Here is a 25,238-nt window from a genome sequence, read left to right as displayed (position 1 = left end):
TCAGCATGTTGCTACTGTGCATTAGGCCTCAAGCCTGGGGACTGGATTAGTGAAACAAAGGCAGAGATACAGCAGATGACAGAGAGTTTGAGAGGAGAGGACGTTCAAAGTGAGATACAGGCACAATGGACAAGATACAGATCTTGCACAGGGCATAGCTGTACCCGGAGGAATGGAGCAAGTTAGCATACATATGTATCTATATTGTGTGTAACCAGGAGAGTGCACACAACACAAAGTCAATGGAGCAGGTGGTATGGCTTCTTATGAACAATTTACTTATAGTGCAATGTGTTATATTTATCATTAGCTTTATCTCTTGTAAATTATTTAATGGACTACTAAAATTATGAAATAAATAAAAATAAAAACATGTTCCTACAGTAAAATAATTGTCCATAAGAGAAAAAAATAAAACTAATAGGATGCAGACTTTGTGCTCAGAAGATGTTATTAGGAGAAATGCAAAAATAGGGTGATGAACAGAATTCTGAGTTGTGCTGTGAAAGAGGTGATGTGGTCAGTAGAGGGAAATGTTTTCAGTCATTTTCTCTGCTTTCTGTACTATAAGTTAGATCTCTTGGCAAAACTAAATCTATATGAATGTTTTTCATTAAGAGGGTGAAAATAATGCTCCTTTTGCTCAAATCAACACAAAGAGGATAGTCAACTATTTTAATGGAGTGTTCTCATAAGGTAGTAAGGATAATAGATTTACCATAGATATTACATTAGAATTGTTCACATGTATGATGACTAATAGGTAATGCGAAAAGTGAAATTGATCTATTTTGTTCAGGGCTGGCTCCATTACTGGACCGGGTGGGACCATGGACCACAGGCAGCATTTGACAAGCATGGCACATATGAAGAGTAGGCTAATAATGCTCCTTTATGAAAACATATTCTCATATGAAGTCAATCAGCTGCGTGTCAGCATGCTCTTGAGTGAAATTTAAATCTGTTGGACTTTAATCTTGAGTCTGTTGGCTATGGTTGCGTTTAGATTGTATTGGACAGAGAGTTGGAAGGCTACCATTTAATTCTTAGACCAAGACAACACAATGTAATGAGCCAGCCCTGATTATGCTGAGTGTAAGTATCACTGTTATTGTCTATATATTCATATTTCTGTAATATTTGCATTATAGTGTTAGATATTCAGAGAACTTCTAACTTGAGATTGGAGGTGCAAATTATTACTATATGGCTACAGTGTGAGAGTAGATTATTATTATTTTTCTTTATAACCTGCAACATATTCCACAGCACTATTTAGAGGTTCATTACCTATACGGTGAGAGGCGTAGATGTGCTGTACATAACAGGCTGTCAAGTTTACAGTCTAATGTAGAAAAAGATTCAAGCAATACATTTTAGACAACACGTAATATACCAATATAAAAGGAAGTAGAGATAAGTTGTTTGAGCATGATTTTTTTGTTGGTTGAAATACAAACATTTTGCACATACTAACCAAGGACTCTTGATTATAATCTAATATTCTGTTGTCCATATAAAAGTGTAGCAAATTTATATATTAAAACTATTTTGCATGAAAAAAGTTAAATCCGTTTATTCTGAATCAGTAAGAAGTACATTTTTGTTTGCCCTATTCATCTCTAGGGACAGATGGTTTGCCCTACAGAAAACAATAAACTGTAATACATTTAGAATGTCCTTTTTTTTTTTTTTTTTTTTAAACGTAACAAAGAAAAAAAAATACTTTACCATTTAAGTCCAATAATTGTGATTTGTAAAAAAGGCTTTAATAAAGATAGCATATTGCAAATGGACCTATGAAGTTACATTAGTGAATGCTATTTAAAGAACATGCAATCATAAGTGTCTATGTCGTTACTTTAAAGGGACAGTATACACCAATTTTCATTTAACTGTATGTAATAGACATGACTATAAAAAAGAATATGCACAGATACAGTTTAGCAGACACCCCCCCCCCCTTCCTCTGCATATGAAAAGACTCTTTACACAAACAGGAGCAAGCTGAAGTAGGTATACACCAGTATTCTCCTAAAACTATGGGGTTTGGAAAGGAGTCTGAAAATCAGTGCAATGTTATTTAAAAAATAAGCAAAACTATATATATATATATATATATATATATATATATATATATATATATATATATATATATATATATAAAAAAGCTGTATAGTCTATATAAATGGATCATCTACAAAACATTTATGCAAAGAAACATCTAGTGTATAATGTCCCTTTAATTTATTCATATATAGTTACCTCTAAAACTACTGGTATTCTTGATAAAGATGTGAAAGATATGCATTAAAGTAACAACACAGGTAATGAGCCATATTGTACTTTACTGATGTATTGATTCTATGTGTCTCATTTTTTAAAATGTATGTTCTAAAGAGCAATGTAAAATTATTGGCACTTATTGAGTTTCTTATAAATAAAAAGAAAACAAAATAAAGTGTTCCAATGCTTTCAGTTTTACTGGGGTTTAAAATGGGGCAAATTACACGTAAAAGTTTAATATATCACCAACAGAAAACAGACAAGAAAAAAAAGTGGTTGACTTTTATATGTATAAATATTTTTGCTATTCCATAACAAGATAAAAAAAACTTGGTAAAAACTAAATTGGTATATCTGTCCTGGAGAGAGATACCTTAAAAACTATTCTTACCAGAAAAAAGGTAAAAGCTAAAAATGTCAAAAGGTGGCGCAACTGCATTGCTTGTTCCATATATCTCTGTTTAATAGTAATCACTCCCAAATGCAAATGTATAATATATATATATATATATATATATATATATATATATATTCAAATTTATTTAATATCACAATGGTTAGAAATCATATATAACAAGTAGATACTGGTGTCCTAAAAAAGCATTAGCTTAACATTTCTTAAAAAGCATATATTCCTGGTCTCAAAAAGGGCCTTATTTATAATACAAAATCTGTATTCCTAATAGCGTGCTGTTTTTAGGCTATATATATATATATATATATATATATACAGGGAGTGCAGAATTATTAGGCAAGTTGTATTTTTGAGGATTAATTTTATTATTGAACAACAACCATGTTCTCAATGAACCCAAAAAACTCATTAATATCAAAGCTGAATAGTTTTGGAAGTAGTTTTTAGTTTGTTTTTAGTTTTAGCTATTTTAGGGGGATATCTGTGTGTGCAGGTGACTATTACTGTGCATAATTATTAGGCAACTTAACAAAAAACAAATATATACCCATTTAAATTATTTATTTTTACCAGTGAAACCAATATAACATCTCAACATTCACAAATATACATTTCTGACATTCAAAAACAAAACAAAATCAAATCAGTGGCCAATATAGCCACCTTTCTTTGCAAGGACACTGAAAAGCCTGCCATCCATGGATTCTGTCAATGTTTTGATCTGTTCACCATCAACATTGCGTGCAGCAGCAACCACAGCCTCCCAGACACTGTTCAGAGAGGTGTACTGTTTTCCCTCCTTGTAAATCTCACATTTGATGATGGACCACAGGTTCTCAATGGGGTTCAGATCAGGTGAACAAGGAGGCCATGTCATTAGATTTTCTTCTTTTATACCTTTTCTTGCCAGCCACACTGTGGAGTACTTGGACGCGTGTGATGGAGCATTGTCCTGCATGAAAATCATGTTTTTCTTGAAGGATGCAGACTTCTTCCTGTACCACTGCTTGAAGAAGGTGTCTTCCAGAAACTGGCAGTAGGACTGGGAGTTGAGCTTGACTCCATCCTCAACCCGAAAAGGCCCCACAAGCTCATCTTTGATGATACCAGCCCAAACCAGTACTCCACCTCCACCTTGCTGGCGTCTGAGTCAGACTGGAGCTCTCTGCCCTTTACCAATCCAGCCACGGGCCCATCCATCTGGCCCATCAAGACTCACTCTCATTTCATCAGTACATAAAACCTTAGAAAAATCAGTCTTGAGATATTTCTTGGCCCAGTCTTGACGTTTCAGCTTGTGTGTCTTGTTCAGTGGTGGTCGTCTTTCAGCCTTTCTTACCTTGGCCATGTCTTTGAGTATTGCACACCTTGTGCTTTTGGGCACTCCAGTGATGTTGCAGCTCTGAAATATGGCCAAACTGGTGGCAAGTGGCATCTTGGCAGCTGCACGCTTGACTTTTCTCAGTTCATGGGCAGTTATTTTGTGCCTTGGTTTTTCCACACGCTTCTTGCGACCCTGTTGACTATTTTGAATGAAACGCTTGATTGTTCAATGATCACGCTTCAGAAGCTTTGCAATTTTAAGAGTGCTGCATCCCTCTGCAAGATATCTCACTATTTTTTACTTTTCTGAGCCTGTCAAGTCCTTCTTTTGACCCATTTTGCCAAAGGAAAGGAAGTTGCCTAATAATTATGCACACCTGATATAGGGTGTTGATGTCATTAGACCACACCCCTTCTCATTACAGAGATGCACATCACCTAATATGCTTAATTGGTAGTAGGCTTTTGAGCCTATACAGCTTGGAGTAAGACAACATGCATAAAGAGGATGATGTGGTCAAAATACTCATTTGCCTAATAATTCTGCACTCCCTGTATATATATATATAATATATATAATCTGGAGCCTTAACGGTCATATAGAATCCAAGTTAAACAGTCTTTTATCAATAAAGCAGTGAGGGGAATATGAAATGTCTTTGAGCAGGGATCCCTGTGTGGTTTGAGATGGAGCGGCAATTTTATTATGTTGCAAACAGTGTTTGCTAGCAAAAAGTTACCTTGTTTGCTAGTATCTTCTTGATCCCCCGTAATGTGCTATTACTCACGTGGATCGCAGTGTTCCGTTGTTTCTTCTTTTTTCCGATTGCAGTTGCGATACTTGTTGTTTCTAAGCCGTGCACTGCTTTGGTATTATTATTATTATCATTTATTTGTATAGCGCCGCCAAATTCCGTAGCGCTGGGTACAATGATAGGGGTATACAATGACAACATTTTGATAAAAATACAAAACATAAAACTAAACAAATCTGGTACAGGAGGAAGAGGGCCCTGCTCCGGAGAGCTCACAGTCTACAGGTTTAGGGTGCAGAGACATAAGGTTGGGGTAGCTTGTTACATCAGTTGTAGTTGTAGTAGTGAGTCAGGCAGTTCTTTTCTTGGTGTGGAAAAGTTGCTGCGAGAAACGCAGATTTGTACATCCGTGGTGAACTCCACTCGTGGAGTATTCTGATAGGGATGTAAGGGCTTACATTATTCCCCATAGGACCTCCGTTTCAACCAGCTTCACCTTCAGTATGGAATCCGTTAGTTTTCCTCTGTGAACGATCAAGTAATCAGGTAATCTATGCGTTTCGGCATGTCAGCCTTTGTCAAGATCCTTAAACATCTATGGAATATAGTGAAAGGGGATCAAGATACCCACCTGTATGAGCAGTTTAAGAAAGTAAATCATAATAATATTTAAGATCTCTCCTACTGGGGTATCAAAAAGTTGAAAAACAATGGAGGGGAGGAAATTATAAAAAACAATTATCAAGAAAAGAGGCTGAACTAATATATTATATGGGGACTCTTTTCCCAAGTGGTCTAAACTCAGCGTTAGATCTAAACCCATTCCTACTCGATTAAAATATGTAGTGAATATGCAGTTGTTATGCTTTTTTCAGCCAATCTTAAAGGGACAGTAAACACCAGAATTGTTGTTGTTTAAAAAGGTAGATAATCCCTTTATTACCCATTCCCCAGTTTTGCATAACCAACACAGTTATAATAATACACTTTTTACCTCTGTTATTACATTGTATCTATGCCTCTGCAAACTGCCCCCTTATTTCAGTTCTTTTGACAGACTTGTATTTTTAGCCAATCAGAGCTGACTCCTAGGAGCTTCACGTGCCTGAGCTAAATGTTATCTACAGGTATACCCCGCTTATACAGCGGGTTAGGGAGCGGAGCCCCGCTGTAAAGTGAAAACCACCTTAATGTGAAACAAGGCGTTTTTAGCATTCTTTTCACTTGCGAGTGTGTTTAAAAACTTAAAAACATGTTTGAACTAACATATATTAGGGGTGTAATAGTGCTACATTTAGTTTAACACTAGCACAGCATTCAGTTAGTATTCAATAAATACTGTACCTGTAAAATAGTGACAATTACTGTAGTAAAATTTGCCAGACTATAACACTGAGACACAGATTGCACTATAATGCTTTAAGCAGAGTGAACTGTGCATCACAAAATGGTGCCAGTCACTTTTCTTGCAATCTTACGAAGATTACATCACTGTTTCAAAATCCTTGGAGGTTGAACTTCAACTCCACAAAGCTCTGTATTAGCAAAGCGCTGTATTAGCGAATCACTGTAAAGTGAAGCACTGTAAAGTGACGTATACCTGTATAAGAAACACATGAACTAACGTCTTCTAGTGGTGAAAAACTGTCAAAATACTTTCAGATTAGAGGCAGCTTTCAAGGTCTAATAAATTAGCATATGAACCTCCTAGGTTTAGTTTTCAACTAAGAATACCAAGAGAACAAAGCAAAGTTGGTAATAAAAGTAAATTGGAAAGTTGTTTAAAATTACATGCCCTATTTAAATCATGATAGTTTTGTTTTACTTGACTGTCCCTTTAAAGTTAGATCTAAACCTCTTTTTTCACTAAATTAGAATATGTAGGAAATACGCTAAATTTTAACCTACCATTGTTGTAATATATAAATATGTTTTCTGTCAAACATAATGACTGTGAGATATGCAGAAATACCACAATACCACCTTAAAATGAGAAAATAATAAATGGTATTTAAAAAACAATACTACCTTAAACCTTTTGAGAATGATCATGTGACTAGAACCAAAATCCAATCATAATGGACGTTAGGGTATTTAAAGCTGAATGGGACCCTCAAAATATCAGTCTTAATAAAGCCTTTGACAGGCGAAACACGTTGATAAGTTTGGAGGTCAACATAACCCAATGATTTTACTTAAAATAACTCTGGGCAGAGTATAAGGATAAAGCTCATAAGTGGTGGCCCCTCTTCCCAATTCCCGATATATTATTAGCAACCCCCACTGAGTTGATGCTTTAAGGACCCTTTTTTTACTTACACATCAATCTTAAAAAGAATAATACACGTTAACCACAACCCCAATTTTAGTTTCCGAGTGTATAGGATTGGCAATAGCTGAGTCACATGACAAGTGACATGAGACACCAGTGAACGCTCCAGACAGACCAGATTCAGTGGAGGATAATGAACCACTACACGCAGTGCAAGATTAAAACAATAATTTTGTAATTATAAATGCTGCCAATACCGGACTTATCATAGGAGGTTCTGGTTTGAAGGGCTACCAATCACCAACAGCAACAGGAACGGTAAGGTATCATCACATTGCGAGTCGACACCCAAAGGTAACAATTGCTAGTTGTATATTGTTACTTGTCACAACTTTGTCAAGGAGTGTATAGTATTGATTGCGGACATATGAACTATCTTTTTTCAACGACTTTCTCAACGAACTAATATATATATATATATATATATATACAGGGAGTGCAGAATTATTAGGCAAGTTGTATTTTTGAGGATTAATTTTATTATTGAACAACAACCATGTTCTCAATGAACCCAAAAAACTCATTAATATCAAAGCTGAATATTTTTGGAAGTAGTTTTTAGTTTGTTTTTAGTTTTAGCTATTTTAGGGGGATATCTGTGTGTGCAGGTGACTATTACTGTGCATAATTATTAGGCAACTTAACAAAAAACAAATATATACCCATTTCAATTATTTATTTTTACCAGTGAAACCAATATAACATCTCAACATTCACAAATATACATTTCTGACATTCAAAAACAAAACAAAAACAAATCAGTGACCAATATAGCCACCTTTCTTTGCAAGGACACTCAAAGGCCTGCCATCCATGGATTCTGTCAGTGTTTTGATCTGTTCACCATCAACATTGCGTGCAGGAGCAACCACAGCCTCCCAGAGACTATTCAGAGAGGTGTACTGTTTTCCCTCCTTGTAAATCTCACATTTGATGATGGACCACAGGTTCTCAATGGGGTTCAGATCAGGTGAACAAGGAGGCCATGTCATTAGATTTTCTTCTTTTATACCCTTTCTTGCCAGCCACGCTGTGGAGTACTTGGACGCGTGTGATGGAGCATTGTCCTGCATGAAAATCATGTTTTTCTTGAAGGATGCAGACTTCTTCCTGTACCACTGCTTGAAGAAGGTGTCTTCCAGAAACTGGCAGTAGGACTGGGAGTTGAGCTTGACTCCATCCTCAACCCGAAAAGGCCCCACAAGCTCATCTTTGATGATACCAGCCCAAACCAGTACTCCACCTCCACCTTGCTGGCGTCTGAGTCGGACTGGAGCTCTCTGCCCTTTACCAATCCAGCCACGGGCCCATCCATCTGGCCCATCAAGACTCACTCTCATTTCATCAGTCCATAAAACCTTAGAAAAATCAGTCTTGAGATATTTCTTGGCCCAATCTTGACGTTTCAGCTTGTGTGTCTTGTTCAGTGGTGGTCGTCTTTCAGCCTTTCTTACCTTGGCCATGTCTCTGAGTATTGCACACCTTGTGCTTTTGGGCACTCCAAACTGAAATATAGCCAAACTGGTGGCAAGTGGCATCTTGGCAGCTGCACGCTTGACTTTTCTCAGTTCATGTGCAGTTATTTTGCGCCTTGGTTTTTCCACACGCTTCTTGCGACCCTGTTGACTATTTTGAATGAAACGCTTGATTGTTCGATGATCACGCTTCAGAAGCTTTGCAATTTTAAGAGTGCTGTGTCCCTCTGCAAGATATCTCACTATTTTTGACTTTTCTGAGTCTGTCAAGTCCTTCTTTTGACCCATTTTGCCAAAGGAAAGGAAGTTGCCTAATAATTATGCACACCTGATATAGGGTGTTGATGTCATTAGACCACACCCCTTCTCATTACAGAGATGCACATCACCTAATATGCTTAATTGGTAGTAGGCTTTCGAGCCTATACAGCTTGGAGTAAGACAACATGCATAAAGAGGATGATGTGGTCAAAATACTCATTTGCGTAATAATTCTGCACTCCCTGTATATATATATAATGTTTTTTAATCATTCTCTAATGCCAATTTTTTAAGGTGGTATTTAGGCATATTTTTATGAACAATTTGATTGCTGCTATTATACCAGTAACGTAAATTTTATTGATTTAGACAGATTGCTGTATTATTTTGGAGTTGTTCAAATTGGAATGGTAATACTTTTTAGCGCTTTGTTTTTATTATTTTTTTAAATTTAATATTCCAAAAGGACACCATAGTTAGAGAACACTGATGCGTTTCGCGCTACAAAGCAAGCGTTTTATCAAAGATTATGAGAAATTGTCAGTTACTACAAATTTAAACCGGTAAAGGCATGACATCATATAGCTTATTAGCCAATCACCAGACCCCACATGAGACATTATCCGCCTCACTAACTACAATAACCCTAATTTGGATTTAGTAATTGATATGCTCGAAACATAGAGATAGCTTCGACACCATTCATCCATTTGCCATTATGGCAAGAGTATTAAATATAATCTTTATGGTTAGTTGGACACAATCTCTGTTTCATTCATTTTTCATACCAGAGGTGATGTGTCGTCTTACTTAAGCCAACCATAAATTAACACCTGATATTAGTCACTTGTTGCTAGGTAAAGTGGGAATCCCTCAGCAGCCTCATAATTAAAGGGCCATAATACCCAAAAGTTTAAACACTTGAAAGTGATGCAGTATAGCTGTAAAAAGCTGACTAGAAAATATCACCTAAACATCTCTATGTAAAAAAGAAATATATTTTACCTCAAAAGTTTCTCAGTAGCCACATCCCATTGTAAAGGACTTCTTAGCAGCAAATCAGTATGTCTGTCCCGGGACAGCGGAAGGAGCGAGCATTCGTGCACACTCATCTTATTTCCCTATTCATTATAAGGAAGTTTACAATGAAATCTCATGAGAGTTAAGTGAAATCTCATGAGATCACAGTAAAAGAGTTCATGACCTCAGCACTGCTGATGCTGATTGGCTGCTGTTCATTTCTTCATTTTTTTTTTTTTTACCTACAGTTGGGCTGCAGCTGAGTATAACTTTTTACACAGAACTTACTCTGCTGAGTTGAGGAAATTGTGAGGTAAAATATCTTCCTTTTTTACATAGAGATGCTCAGGGGATATTTTACTGTCAACTTTCTATAGTTATACTGCATCAGTTTCAATTGATTTAGCATGAGTATTATGTCCCTTTAAGTATTTTCATACATAGTCGCTAACTCTGATGTTATTTGATACTATTTAATGCAACAGTATAGCAAAGTTCTTTAGAAACTATATTACTAGAAGTAACATTATATTAGATGTCTAAAAGAAATATAGTTTTTGCCTTGCAAACGTCTATCATTCAGCAAGGCTTTAATCTTTAACAAATGATATAGCATGAATATTATTTTTATAAAGACAAGACATTATTTTATATATTATTTTAAAATAATGTCTCATCTTTATAAAACTAATTGGCCCCTATTTATCAAGGTCTGGCGGACCTGATCCGACAGTGCGGATCAGGTCCGCCAGATCTCGCTGAATACGGCGAGCAATACGCTCGCCATATTCAGCATTGCACAGCAGCTCACAAGAGCTGCTGGTGCAACGCCACCCCCTGCACACTCGCGGCCAATCGGCCGCCAGCAGGGGGGTGTCAATCAACCCGATCATACTTGATCGGGTTGATTTCCGGCAATGTCTGTCCGCCTGCTCAGAGCAGGTGGACAGGTTATGGAGCAGCGGTCTTTGTGACCGCTGCTTCATAACTGCTGTTTCTGGCGAGTCTGCAGGCTCACCAGAAACACGGGGCATCAAGCTCCATTCGGAGCTTGATAGATAGGCCCCATTGTGTCTTCCTTCATTAAATAATCTTGTAGATTCAGATATAATATACTCAAAAAAGGAGTGAACCACCTGGTGCTGTATAGGAGGCCAGGAACCTAAGTCTCCCTGCTTGCTGAAACTCTGCCATACAGGAACTTGAGGCCCTTTTACGATCCTCTCCAGGATAAATCAAAAGAGTATACCAGGACAATGTCAAAGATTATTCATTAGCACACTCATATATTATAATGCTCTATTTCCAATAGTGCTATATTAGGCAAAGTAATTAAAGCAGGATACCATCAACGTGATAAAATTTATCAAAAACCCATAATAAAGGGGGCGGAGCTAAGCCACGCAGGCAGATGGCTGACTTTTGAGAAGGCTCCTAAATCCCTAGACAGTACGTTGTATCTTAATGGCTTTTTCCTTTCCCAAACCCCTCAATTTATAGTGGGAGCACATAGTCCACCTGTCTATCAGCTTATAGTGTGAAGATTTGAACAGTTTGGACCGTCTGGGGCCGGTGGGTAAGTGGAGACGCATACAGCCGTTGCCTCTGTGGAGGCCAGAAGCCTCTTGTATCGTAAGAGAGCACTCGGGTGCCGTACCTGATAACGCTACGCATCTTGTTTACATTGCCAGCTCGGAGGGGTCAGAGGACATCTGCGGACAGCACCTAAAAGGTACAGTTAACTGCCCACACGACCGGTCACGCTATTGACTCCAGCATGTTGCACACTTTGACCTTTAACATCCCAGTCTTCGTTAGATAGCTGCAAACAAGTCCTAACAGGAAAGGCTGGTACTAGAGGGAGACTTGGGGTAATTGCCTGTTTATAATGCCATTGCACATAGGATATTAATTGAGGGAAGCGTTATTATATTTCTGCTGCGTCATATTGTAACAGCGTATCACAGACACAGTGGGCTATTGATGAGAGATTTCAGAACACTTCGCTCCTAATACTTCTCTATATATACACCCTTTGTGTTACCTCGAGGTGCCTTATAACAGGTAATCCTCCAGTCAACTTAATGCACTAAATAAAGTGTGAAATTTACTGAGGAACACTTGCTGTTTGGGATTAGGACTAATCCCCACGTGGGAAATTTTAACACGTTACTGCAATCTTGTTCAGCCTCACTATTTTTGGACATCCACACTAGCAGTAAAGATATGCCTTGTAAAAGGCAATCCAAGCCTGATAAACATACCCCTGTGCGCACACTTAGTGGATACCTTAAAGGGCCACTAAACCGAAAATCTTTCTTTCATGATTCAGATAGAGACTAGAAATTTAAATAACATTACAATTTACTTCTATTATTTATTTTGCTTCATTTTTTAGATATCCTTAGTTGAAGAAAAAGCAATGCACATGGTGAGCCAATCACACGAGGCTTCTATGTGCAGCAACCAATCAGCAGCTATTGAGCATATCTAGATATGCTTTTCAGCAGAGAATAAAACAAATTAGATTATATAAGTAAATTAGAAAGATGTTTAAAATTACATTCTCTTTCTAAATGATGAAAGAAAAAATGTGGGTTTCATGGCCCTTTAAGCAAATAGACCACTCTAGCTTAGAGTCATCTAACAGCATAGATAACAGCCAAAATGCTTCTCCACCTATTCTGCAAAACACTGATCCGCCAACTATACAGCCTATCACTAAGGAGGATCTGCAGCTCCTGTCATCTAAGGAGGATATCAAAAATGCTGTCAAGGAGATGAGAAATCTTTTTCATGAGCTGAGGAAAGACATCAACTCTTTGGACACTAGAGTTACACAGTCTGAAGCAAAACACATTGAGACTTCTACCTCTATCCTACAAATGCAATCAGAAATGCAACAGCAGTCAGACACTATCCAACTAATGTCTGATAAAATAGAAGACCTCGACAATAGAGGCCGTCGTAATAATCTAAGAATTAGAGGGGTTTCTGAATCCATTCACCCCCGGCGATTGAGGGCTATCTGCAGAGCCTATTTTGCACTCTAAAAGACACTCCATCTTCACCTGAGATAGCGTTGGAATGAGCACATAGAGCGCTTAGGGCAAAGCCTCCCCCTAAGGCGCCTCCTAGAGACATTATTGTCCGTTTTTTAAACTTTAAGGATAAAGAGGAAATCCTCAGGTGTGCACGTGTCAAACAGCCAATACACCATGCCAGTGAAACGCTAGAGATTTTTTCGGACCTCTCTCCAACCACCTTATTAAAGAGAAGGGAATTGTCACATGTCACGGAAAAATTGAGAGCACACAAGGTCCCATATCGATGGGGCTTCACCGTGTCCTTGATTGCCTCCTGGCATAACAAGACAGCTATTTTCCGACCGGGATCGGATGCCCAGGCTTTCTTTGCAAATGTTTCTATTGAAGAAGATGTTTCACAACAACCTGTCAACATTAGAGACGTATCTTCAATCTCCTGAAAGAACTTTGCCCATTTTCTACGACTCCAACAGTAGCAATGGACAGAACTGTTTCCTGAATCTGCAAGATCTGGTATCGTTTTGTGGTGGGGTCCCTTGTGGCTTGAGTTTATCTTAACTAGAGCTTACACCATAAGGCCGCTCTCAAAAGGGTCTCACATTATAGGGGTCTTTGAACATACATGTGGTCCCCCAATGCTGAGGGGAAATATGAACATTGCTTAGTCCTCTGAGATGCTGAATATTTTTTTTTTTGCGGGTGTTGTCTTCCCCCTGAGGTTCCTTATATTCCTTTTATGGGCGCCACGTAAAACTTTAAAATCCAAACGCAGTATTTTATTCTTCCAACCTGGCAGATAGTCTTCCAGCTTAATCCTGTTCTCCACATTAAATAACATTTGATGAAAAATAAAGTCTGCTCGGTACTCATCCCCTGTTATTGTAAGGTTATCTGTTGAATTGTTGATGTTACAGTTTATGTCTACTTACATCTAATATGTTTGTATTTTTCTTACTTTTGCATACTTATTTAGACATCACATTGTCTTGTGCAATACTCGGATTTCACAATGTCCTTTGCACTACTGTCAATTTTGATGCTACTTATGGGATCAGGTGCGCGCATATGATCTCTCTTCTCATGCTCCCATCCCTTTCTCTCTCATCCCCTCTCCCCTTCTCCCCCATAAAGTTTATCCACTACGCACCACTTGTTACTGTAAAGTTATCTGTTGAATTGTTGTTGAAACAGTTTATGCCTTACTACATATAATATGTTTGAATCTTTTCTTATTCCTACGTACTTATTTCAACATTACAATGTCTTTTGTAACAATGCCAACATTGGTGGCCAATTGAGTGTTTTGGTGTGTAGATAATCTCTCCCCTCAAACTCTCTTCCCTCTCCCTCTTTCATCCCCCCCTCCCTCCCCCCCTCCCATAAAGTTTACCCACTACGCACCCTTTGTTACTGTATGGTTATCTGTTGAATTGTTGTTGAAACAGTTTATGCCTAACTACATATAATATGTTTGAATCTTTTCTTATTCCTACGTACTTATTTCAACACTACAATATCTTTTGTAACAACGCCATCATTGGTGGCCAATTGTATGTTCTGGTGTGTAGATAATCTCTTCCCTTAAACCCCCTTCCCTCCCCCTCTCCCCCCCTCCTCCCTCCCCCTTCCTCCTCCCTCCCCCTTCCACCTCCTTTTTCCTTCTCCCCCTTCCCCTCTTTCCCCCTCCCCCCTCCCATAAAGTTTGCCCATTACACACCCCCTGTTACTGTAAGGTTATCTATTGAATTGTTGCACTCTAAAAGACACTCCATCTTCACCTGAGATAGCGTTGGAACGAGCACATAGAGCACCTAGGGCAATGCTTCCCCCTAAGGCGCCTCCTAGAGACATTATTGTCCGTTTTTTTAAACTTTAAGAATAAAGAGGAAATCCTCAGGTGTGCACGTGTCAAACAGCCAATACACCATGCCAGTGAAACGCTAGAGATTTTTTCGGACCTCTCTCCAACCACCTTATTAAAGAGAAGGGAATTGTCACATGTCACGGAAAAATTGAGAGCACACAAGGTCCCATATCGATGGGGCTTCCCCGTGTCCTTGATTGCCTCCTGGCATAACAAGACAGCTATTTTCTGACCGGGATCGGATGCCCAGGCTTTCTTTGCAAATCTTTCTATCGAAGAAGATGTTTTACAACAACCTGTCAACATTAGAGACGTATCTTCAATCTCCTGAAAGAACTTTGCCCCTTTTCTACGACTCCAACAGTAGCAATCATTGGTGGCCAATTGTATGTTCTGGTGTGTAGATAATCTCTTCCCTTAAACCCCCTTCCCTCTCCCTCTCCCCCCTTTTTTTTTCTCTTTCTCCCCCCCCGCCCCCTTTTTTTATAGGATGGCCCGCCCGGCGAGTAAGTTTGGCTCTCACGGTCTTACCTTTACCACTGTCAACGCTAAGGGTCTGAACGACCCCGGTAAGAGGTCAATAGCATTACGGGAGTTACACAAATTCCATAGCCATGTCCTTTTTTTTCAGGAAACCCATTTCCGTAGAGGTGTCATGCACTGTCTCTTTAAATGGATATTCACAGTGTTTTATCTTATTGTTAAATAAAAATAATATTTTGTTTTGTAGCTAATCCTTATAGATTCAAACACATATGATGTTGAATAATCAAATAAGAGGATTTAGCAGTTTGTTTGATATTAGATTAAGTGTATTCACACCAGCAAGTATGTATGTTGGTGGTGAAACAGTTAAGAATGTGTTTTAGAGGAGATATTTCACTTGTTAAGTCAGGTTATATGCCAGTATCAGTCTTTAGTGCATTAAACTGGGTTTTAAAAAAAAAAACTTTTATTTTATTCGGCAGCAGGTACATAAAAATATAATCCAACTTACAAAGTCACGATAAATCAGTTACATAGTTGTACAATTGCAAGAAACGTACATAGTTGGTTAAGTGTCCCAGAAGACGTGCCCCATACATGGGGCAAACAGTAGTCATAATACCTGTTAAGCCATTTTTTTACATTATTATACAAAACCTTTGAAAAATAAAGTACCCTAGGCCAAACATGAATCCTAGGGTAGGACTCTTTTCTATTTTCTTCAAGATAACAAAATCAAACAAAACATCAAAACAAACTTTGTCATGTGCCACAATAAACAATAGATCCAGTCTTAAGAACATTGAGTGAGCTCAAAAAAAAAAAAAAACAGACTTCAGTTTATTAGCGTCTAGCAAATTAAAAACCCTCCGTTCGTTCTTCCCCCACCCCACATCTCTTTCTACCAGACATTCCATTCGCCCCTAAGGTTCGCTTCAAGCATATAGATAGTATTTTTGAATGGGTATAGTATCTGTTTTTGGGTCGTAAGGTCTAAAGACTCTAGAAAGAGCCTCCACTTCATAATAAAGCGAGCTACCCTTACCTTAACATCATATAAAGTGTCATACTTTTCAAATAACAGCATTTTCAGTAGTAGTTGTTTCAAAGAGCTAACGGACGGGGCTCCACTATGAAGCCACTTTCGGAAAATACATTTCGTTGCCAGCAGTATAGCATTTATAAAGAATTTCCTATCCTGTTTTGGAGCCGGTAACTAATTTAAAAATAACACCTGCATAGGTGTAAGTGCAATAGGAGTATTTGCGATTTTGGGAAGCCAGAATGAAACTTGATTCCAAAATTTATGAACCCTGGGGCAGTACCAAATATAGTGCAGAAAGTCAGGGTTTGGATAGGAGCATTTACCACACACATTTGAAAAGTGTGTTCTCCACTTACTCAGCCTCCTAGGTGTAATATAGTCTTGGTTTATAACTCGTATCTGTGATTCTCTAAGGTCAGCTGCTAAAGTCGCAGTCCAGGTGAGAGTAAGGCTGTCAAGTATGGTTTTCCCTGAGGTTATATTAGGCAGTTTCCTATTCCAAGTATTGAAAAGGTGTGTCAGTATGATAGAGGCCCTGACATTTATTAATTCCTGGTAAATTGGTGAAATTGCAAAATTATGTGCCTGAAAATGTGCAATGTTACGAGCCAAAGGCGATGATACCCAGAATGTGTTACAATGCTGTAAGATGTGGTTTATGTAGTGTCGTGCTTGAAAATAGGCAAATCTGTTAGTATAAGGGATTAAAAATTTCCTACATACAACATCATAAGGTAGGACAGACTTAGTAGTGTGATCTAATAATTTATCAACATTGTCTATACCCTGATCTCTCCAAGTATGAAAGATGGGGTATAACATGCCAGGTTGGAATCTCGGGTTTCCTATGATGGGGAGGTATTTCATGTGGCTAGGGTCCCATGCTAATGCTTTGGTCATAGCCTTCCACCCCAGAAGCACATCCCGAAACATAGGATGATGCTGGACAGTCATTGGTAATTCAGATAAAGCAGCGAAGCTTCTTCCAAATGAGCACTAGAGAAGTGCTGCATATTGAGTCTCCAGTCTAGTGCCAGCTTTGCTAAAGAGGCCCAATTATAATATAAGAAATTTGGTAAGCCCAGTCCCCCTTTTAAATAGGGGAGATATAATTTATGTACCCCTATGCACGGTTTACCGCCTTTCCAAAGAAAATTTCGAACTATGGTATTTAAATAGGCCAGGTCTTTCCGTCTAAGTAGCAAGGGGAGCATCTGTAAGGGATACAGAAGTTTGGGGAGAGTCATCATCTTAATGACGTGGACTCTACCCATTAAAGATAACGGCAAATTTTGCCAGGCGTTCAGATCTTGCTTGATTTGCTGAATCAAGGGGAAAAAATTATGAGAATACCATTGCTGCGGGTTTGCTGAGATGTGGATACCTAGGTAAGATAAGTGTGAGTCTACCGAATGAAAGGGATATAGGTCTGCATGGTCATTAGATTTACGGTGTAGCCATAAGATTTCTGACTTCGAGATATTAATTTTATATCCCGGGAATTGTCCAAATAGTCCAATAGTGTCTAAAATAGTTGGGACGTGAACTTGGGGATTCAAAATAAAGAGCAGCATGTCATCCGCATATAAAGCTATTTGGAGTCTATGGGAGTTAACACAAATTTAAACTGTTTTTTAACAAGTTAGCAGAGTTATCACAACGCTGGAATGATAGTTTGAATCATTGATTAAGCTGTCTCTAGCAATATTGTGCAGTTAGATTAGCAAGCAGAGTTTAACAAACATTGAGCATTAAATTAAAGCAGTTGATTATGCAGTCACTTGTTTCAAAGCTCAGTATATTCAGCAAGCATAGTTTAGCAAACATTGAGCATTAGATTAAAGCAGTTGATTATGCAGTCACTTGTTTCAAAGCTCAGTTTGTTCAGCAAGCAGAGTTTAGCAAGCAAGTTACAACTTACAGAGAGAAATAATAACACAGCTGTTGTTTTTGCAGGCACTTATTAAAAATGAGCTTAAAGATTACCTACCTCAGCTACAGCGATCTATTGAACAGTTTATTTGGACGGGTGTGAAGCCAAGGGTGAAAAATGTTATATCTCCTACTGTTGGAGGGGTTGCGGAGAGCATGGCTCTCTTATTCACATCTGGTGGTCTTGTCCTATGCTGAAAGATTTTTGGTCAGCTGTGGTTGAGACTATGTCCCGTAAATTACAAATTCCGATCCCTGACACCCATGAAACACTGCTGCTGCTACAGCTCCCTAAGACCAAGAATGACTTCATCAGGGCCCTTCTCTTGATAATGATCACAGGCGCTAAGCGACTAATTCCTCGGAAGTGGAAATCTAAACAGATCCCTTCTCTTGACGAATGGTTCGCCTCAGTGGATGACTTGCTGAAACTAGAAAGGTTGCATTACTTCAAAATCAACCAATTGATGTTCCCTGACATGATGCTGGCGGCATGGAATGATACTCCATTATGAAGTTTCACTAATTTACTAATAACCCCCTCAAAGACATCTCCAGTAGTAAATTTTAATTGTGGATGTTGCTGGCTGGGCGGCCCTTCCCCCACCCCCCCTTTTTTTCCCCCCTTTTATGATGAAACGTTTCCCTTTTCCTTTTTCTTTTTCTCTCTCTGAACGCTATTCTTGTTTCATTACATTTCTACAAGTGTGAATTTCTTTGTAGTTCAAATTTAAGTAAAAAAAAACAATAACTGCCTAGCTTTATGAAACCGAAGGGGTGCTCTGCTAAATGTGGACTTTTTCAATCTTTCCCCCTCGGCTCTATTGTCATTCGGGAGTACACTCACAGAGACTTGCTCAAGCTTTAAATTTCAATTATAGGACGACAGAGATAAGCTTCATTGTGTTTATGACCTATACTTTATTGTCTCATATTGTGATATTTGCATACGGAGCAAAAAGATATGTAATGTGATTTTTTGTATACTTCTGATTCTGTTTTTTGTTAATAAAGTTGGTTTAAAAAAAACAAAAACCATAATAAAAACAAGATATGCATTTCTCATAAAAAGCCTAAGGTGAAGGCTAAACTAGGTTGCTATTCTCCACAATGTTCCTTCACACTTTTTCTTTAGTGGTGGCAGAGTGGAAGTGAATATATAGATATGGGCATGCAGAAAAAGGTGGAGCATTTGCAAATACTGCTACCACATAGTGCTAAAGATCCATATATGCTTCTACCTAGGTATGCCCTCATGGAAAGGAACTACATTAAACAAAGGATTCCAAGAGAAATAAGTACATTGTACGCTGAATAATAAAAACTTAATTTTTCAGTTCTCTGTTCATTTAAATTACTGAATAGCTTAAATAGTCAGGCATTGCCCCCGTAATCTCTTATCATGTTATTAAGTTATTTAGCATTATAAATCAGTAGAAAATAAAGCCAAAGCAATTTACTAAAATTATCAGGGTATTTTTGTGGTCTGTTTCACCTAATTTTTTAATCAACACAATGAAGGTGTATTTCCTTTGTAACAAATAAAGCAAAAACATAAAGCATATCAACCCTGATAGGTCACAAGAGAAATACAAATCTATGTTCTGTACAGTAAAGCCTGTGAGAGAATAATATCCAGTAGATTTAACAAAAAATCCAAAAGCATATCATTTTTTAAGAAAGATAGATACATTAATTGTAGTACTTTTATAATAAAAGCATACGTTTATGATAAATTATTAAAATTCATTTTAACGTATTTGTTTTCAAAGCCATTAACTACTGATGGTGCAATTATTCATGACACTGTTAAATACAGTTATAAATAAGTAATGTCAATTTGAATTACCATACAAAAAAGCTATAGAATATTGATTTATATTACCTGCACATGTAGCAACATTGTCCTATACAATTACTCTGCTTGTCTCTGGCCAAGATTTATTAGTTTTCAGTAAATCATTTAATGAAATTGTGGTAAAAAAAAATTAACACCCTGAGGGGCACTATCTCTCCTCAATCTACTGGTCTGTAATAAACTATTTCTCGGCAAACTCAGAGCATGTCCTTCAAGTGTATGGTAAAGTCATCAGCTCTTAATCTATAGGTACTCTCCTTACTACAGTTTCTTTTAAGTCTAATGTATTGTCCCTTAGCAACAGCATAAGGGACTTTGAGATGAGAGCTTCTGGCATGGAGCAGAGCATTCCCTGCAATAGGTTTTCTATAAACATTGTACGTTGTAACTTTACCGTTCTTATGATTCATCAGAGTGATGTCTAAAAAAAATAACTTCAAAGGTAAACTTCAAACGAACATTCTGATTTAACCTGTCAATGAAGGATTCCACATTGGAAACATTCCCTCCCCAATCCAGGAGCAAGTCATCAATATAGAATTTGTTAAAGCAGATATAATCCCTAAAGGGGTTATCATCTCTGCGAAACAGCTCACACCAACCCATAAAAATGTGTCCGCCATAGCTGTTCCATATCTTCGGAGATAAAAAAAAAAATTGCACCCGCCGCCATATTTGGTAGAGGCAAAACACATTGCCATCTTGGATCACGTGGCCCGAAACTCTAACTAACAAAATAGCGGCACACAACGTGACGGCAGCCATACTGGGAATCCTTTTCAGAGCTCCCACTCCTCTTTCCTCTTCTTTGCCTCTTAGCTTATGGCCTCTTTTGTTTTATTTACAAATGTATACTGGTATAGCGCATTTATAGAGCATCTATCTTTATAATTATATATATTAAAAGAAAGTGTCCGTTAACAAATTCACTGCCAGATACAAAAGGATTATTGAAAAAATGTATATACCTCATATCCATTATCAATAAATATGAATATTTGATGTTGTTTTCATCACTATATTTGTGGTACTCCCTGGGCTCACTCCGCAGCAGTCCAAATATATACTTGCATATTTCCTTTATGTGCATTTAACTAAAAAAAATTGTTTCCTTAATATTTACATTGCAGATATGCATAATGTCTAATATTGAACAGGATTCTGTGACTCCTGATATTCAGTCCTCTGTGGCCAAAGTCATGTCCTCTGCCATGGGGACATGTAAAAAATAGTCAAATACATAATTCAAGAGACACTTGATCCAGACCTGGCACAAACCCCTAACTCTGATACTGATTCACATCCAAAAAAAAGGATGAATAATGGGGGCGTGTCCGAGCAGCGTACCTAACCAGTCGCAACTACTGTTAGCTCTGCAAGATATCTCTCTAATCCGCCGATTTCAGAGCCTTTAACAGCAAATTCTGCCATACAAATCGACAAAATATTGCTGCCCAGCTTGTGGTGACAATACTCAAAATATCACTTGCTGTTTTCATGAAAACGGAGCTGCAGTTCGGAAGCTTAATATCTAGGGCGGCGGCCCATCCAAAGGTAGCAACCCCCCCCCAGGCTCCTCCGGGTTACCAGTGCTGGCAGCGGGAGTCTGCCTTACTGAACTTATAAGCAACATAGTGCTGCAGAAATCTCAGCGTGTCCGCTCTGTGTCCCATAACCTACCGGATAGCAGACTACTCTAAAATGGCGACCGCCTGGGAGAAGGAGCTGGAAAAAGACCTTAATCTGCGTTTCTCTAGACTGGATAATATACTTAACAGGATACTACAAAGGCCTCCTTACTGGGCCCCCACAGAGAACACTGGCCTTAGTCATTCACACTCCGATATACCAGAACAGAGCCTTACTACACTAGGATATGGGGATGGCGAACAGAAAGGAGCACCAGCGGAAGGGAGGCTTCCCTTTGTACCGGCTCAACCGCAGCAATGGGGTGATCAGGCAATACTCACTAACCCCAAAGAGGCCGACTACCATCTTTATGACAAAAAGAAAGATTTGACTGATCCCACGTTACAGATTACACTGAGGGGCTACGGCGCAACTGAAAGACGAGCATACACCTCGTGGCTGTCAGATATATCTGCATGGTCCTCCTCCATTCCGGGAGAGACGGTAGAGACTACGCTTGAAGAGGGAGAAGCCACTGATCGAGAGACAGGTACGGCAGATCTTGAACTGTATCCCCGCAATGCTAGAGCCACAATAGTACCTTCTGAGGCCGGAACAACCACTGTGACAGAGGGAGATACCGGCATGTCAGTTTTCTGGCACCTTATGTATAGCGGGTATGCCGAGGGGAGAGCACTTCAACCGGAGATAACTGCCAGTGCCTCAGAAATGCGCTTTCACAATGCCTGGGCGCCATTAACACCATGTGAATTTGAGTTAGTAATGCTAAATAACGCTATTGCCGGCTTGTCAACTGTGACTCGACTGAACTCTCCCCACCTCTCAATAACAAGCCTCAAACCAACAATAAGTCTTGATACTGGATGATAAGAACTCTGCACTTAACGTTATTATTTAGTTTCCTTCTAAAATATAGCAGTTGTGCACGTAAGTTTTGTTTAACGCAAGTCCTACTCAGTTATTATTAATTGTTCTACGAGATTAAGACTGCAATGTATATTGTATTTGAAATGCACCCCCTTTACTGATATCCCCATCAGATCCTGGAAAATGTCCGGAGAATGTTATTGTTTAACAGCTGTTCCCCCTTACCAGTTATACATATATATCTACACATTTTTAACCTTGCACTGTAAGTGCACTTGGGCTATAGGATGCGATCAAGAGTTCCCGCCCACATATATATACACTTAAGTGATAACATGAGAGTGATCTTATTGTTTATAGCTGTAAGCAGACACATACCTAACTCAATACCTTGTTTTCCGTGTCTTCATGGCAGAAGTGTATTAATTAACCCATATACAACAGGGCAGAAGTCACCTAATAGTTTTATGTCCATATGGTACAAACCCAGCAGCTAGCGGCCGGAGCTGCAGGGTGCCTTACTGATTATAAGATGCCACCTATTTACCCAGCAATATAAGACTTATTTTAAATGTTCTTTTTTAGCAAACATAAATGTATCACAGGGACTGCCATAACGTAGTTATCTCTTTATAGCAAATGTGGGACTAATATAACACTATGCTCCAAACGCATATTTAGGCAATTACTAAACCAATGGGTGATTCTCTCATTTAGTCCGGAAAAGTAAAATTACCCTATCAATGATACACAACGATTGAAGTCATCTAAATGGACATGATAGTCTAGGGGGTCCTCTCTCACCATTAAAGTTCACGTTAAACTTAATACAGCCTATCACTGCCGCTATTGGATAATTTCATGGTCTCAAAACAAAGAGGAATCTTGTCTTTTGTGGGCATAGTTGGACACGCCGTGAATGTTTGATAACCTGTTATAATTTTGCAGCGTGTATGTATGTTACTCCCAGCAAAGACCACTATGTTAAACCTTTGCAAATCGCTTTATACATTTAATCAATGTTTTGTATTTACAAAAGTTTTAAATAAAGCTCTTTTGAAAATGAAAAAAAAAAAAAAAAAAGGATTAATAATAATGAGTAACCCCACCTCCAAAATACCTATGCCTGCTTCTGAAGTGCCCGCTGCAGGTGTCTCTACTGCTGTCCCGCATCCACAGTCTGTATAGTCTTCTGCTGATTACTACCCTGAGAGATACCTCTCAGATACAAAGGCCCTTTTAGACCCTTCAGAAGAGGTCATTATAGATCCCACGAGTTAACCTATGTTCCACCCAGAACACGTAAGACATCCCAGGGGGTCGATCCGATATAAATCGTCGCCCGCAAAAGCCGGCGACGCCAATATTTGCGTGGGTTTGGTATCCTATATACGGCGTAACCTAGAAGTTACGCGCGTATATTTCTGCCGTCGCCCGCAGTTTTTTGGGCCATAGGCAGGTATACCAAACCAGCGCAGTTTGGTATCCAATATGCAGCGTAAGGACTTACGTGGCGAAAATGGAGAAAACTTACTCCATTTTCACCTCGCCACAAAAAGCAGCCGTAAGAAGCCTTACGCTGACTATTGGAGCCCCGTAACTCCCTAAACTAACTAGAAAATAAACCTAACACCTAACGCATGCGCAATGTCTATCTCCCTGTCAACCGCGATCTGCTAAAATAAACCTAACACCTAACGCATGCGCAATGTCTATCTCCCTGTCAACCGCGATCCCCCCCCCCCCCCCCCGAAATCCCTAATAAAGTTATTACCCCCTAAACCGCCGCTCCCGGACCCCGCCGCCATCTACATAAACTAACCCCCTACTGTGAGCCTCTAAAACCGCCGCCATCTACCTTATCTATCCCCTAATCTGACCCCTTACACCGCCGCCACCTATATAAAAATTATTAACCCCTAATGTAAGCCCCTTACACCGCCGCCATCTCTATTAAAATGATTAACCCCTAATTTAATCTACCTACCCCGCCGCCAGCTATATTATCTATATTAACCCTAAGTATATTATAGTTAATATAGGTATTACATTATATATATTAACTATATTAACCCTAATTATATTAGGGTTAATATAGTTAATATAGTTACTATAGTATTTATATTAACTATATTAACTCTATCTAACCCTAACTAAATTTATATTAAATTAATCTAATTCATTTATAAACTAAAATATTCCTATTTAAATCTAAATACTTACCTATAAAATAAACCCTAAGATAGCTACAATATAATTAATAATTACATTGTAGCTATGTTAGGGTTAATATTTATTTTACAGGTAAATTGTTAATTATTTTAACTAGGTATAATAGATATTAAATAGTTATTAACTATTTAATATCTACCTAGTTAAAATAATTACCCAATTACCTGTAAAATAAATCCTAACCTAAGTTACAAATACACCTACACTATCAATAAATTTAATAAACTACAAACATCTATCTAAAAATACAATTAAATTAACTAAACTAAATTACAAAAAAAAACAAACACTAAATTACAAAAAATAAAAAAAAGATTACAAGATATTTAAGCTAATTACACCTATTCTAAGCCCCCTAATAAAATAATAAACCCCCAAAATAAAAAAAAT

Source organism: Bombina bombina, chromosome 2 (assembly GCF_027579735.1).
Source record: "Bombina bombina isolate aBomBom1 chromosome 2, aBomBom1.pri, whole genome shotgun sequence".
NCBI lineage: Eukaryota > Metazoa > Chordata > Amphibia > Anura > Bombinatoridae > Bombina > Bombina bombina.
The sequence above is the reverse complement of the archived record's forward strand: the minus strand, read 5'-3'. Positions refer to the sequence as shown.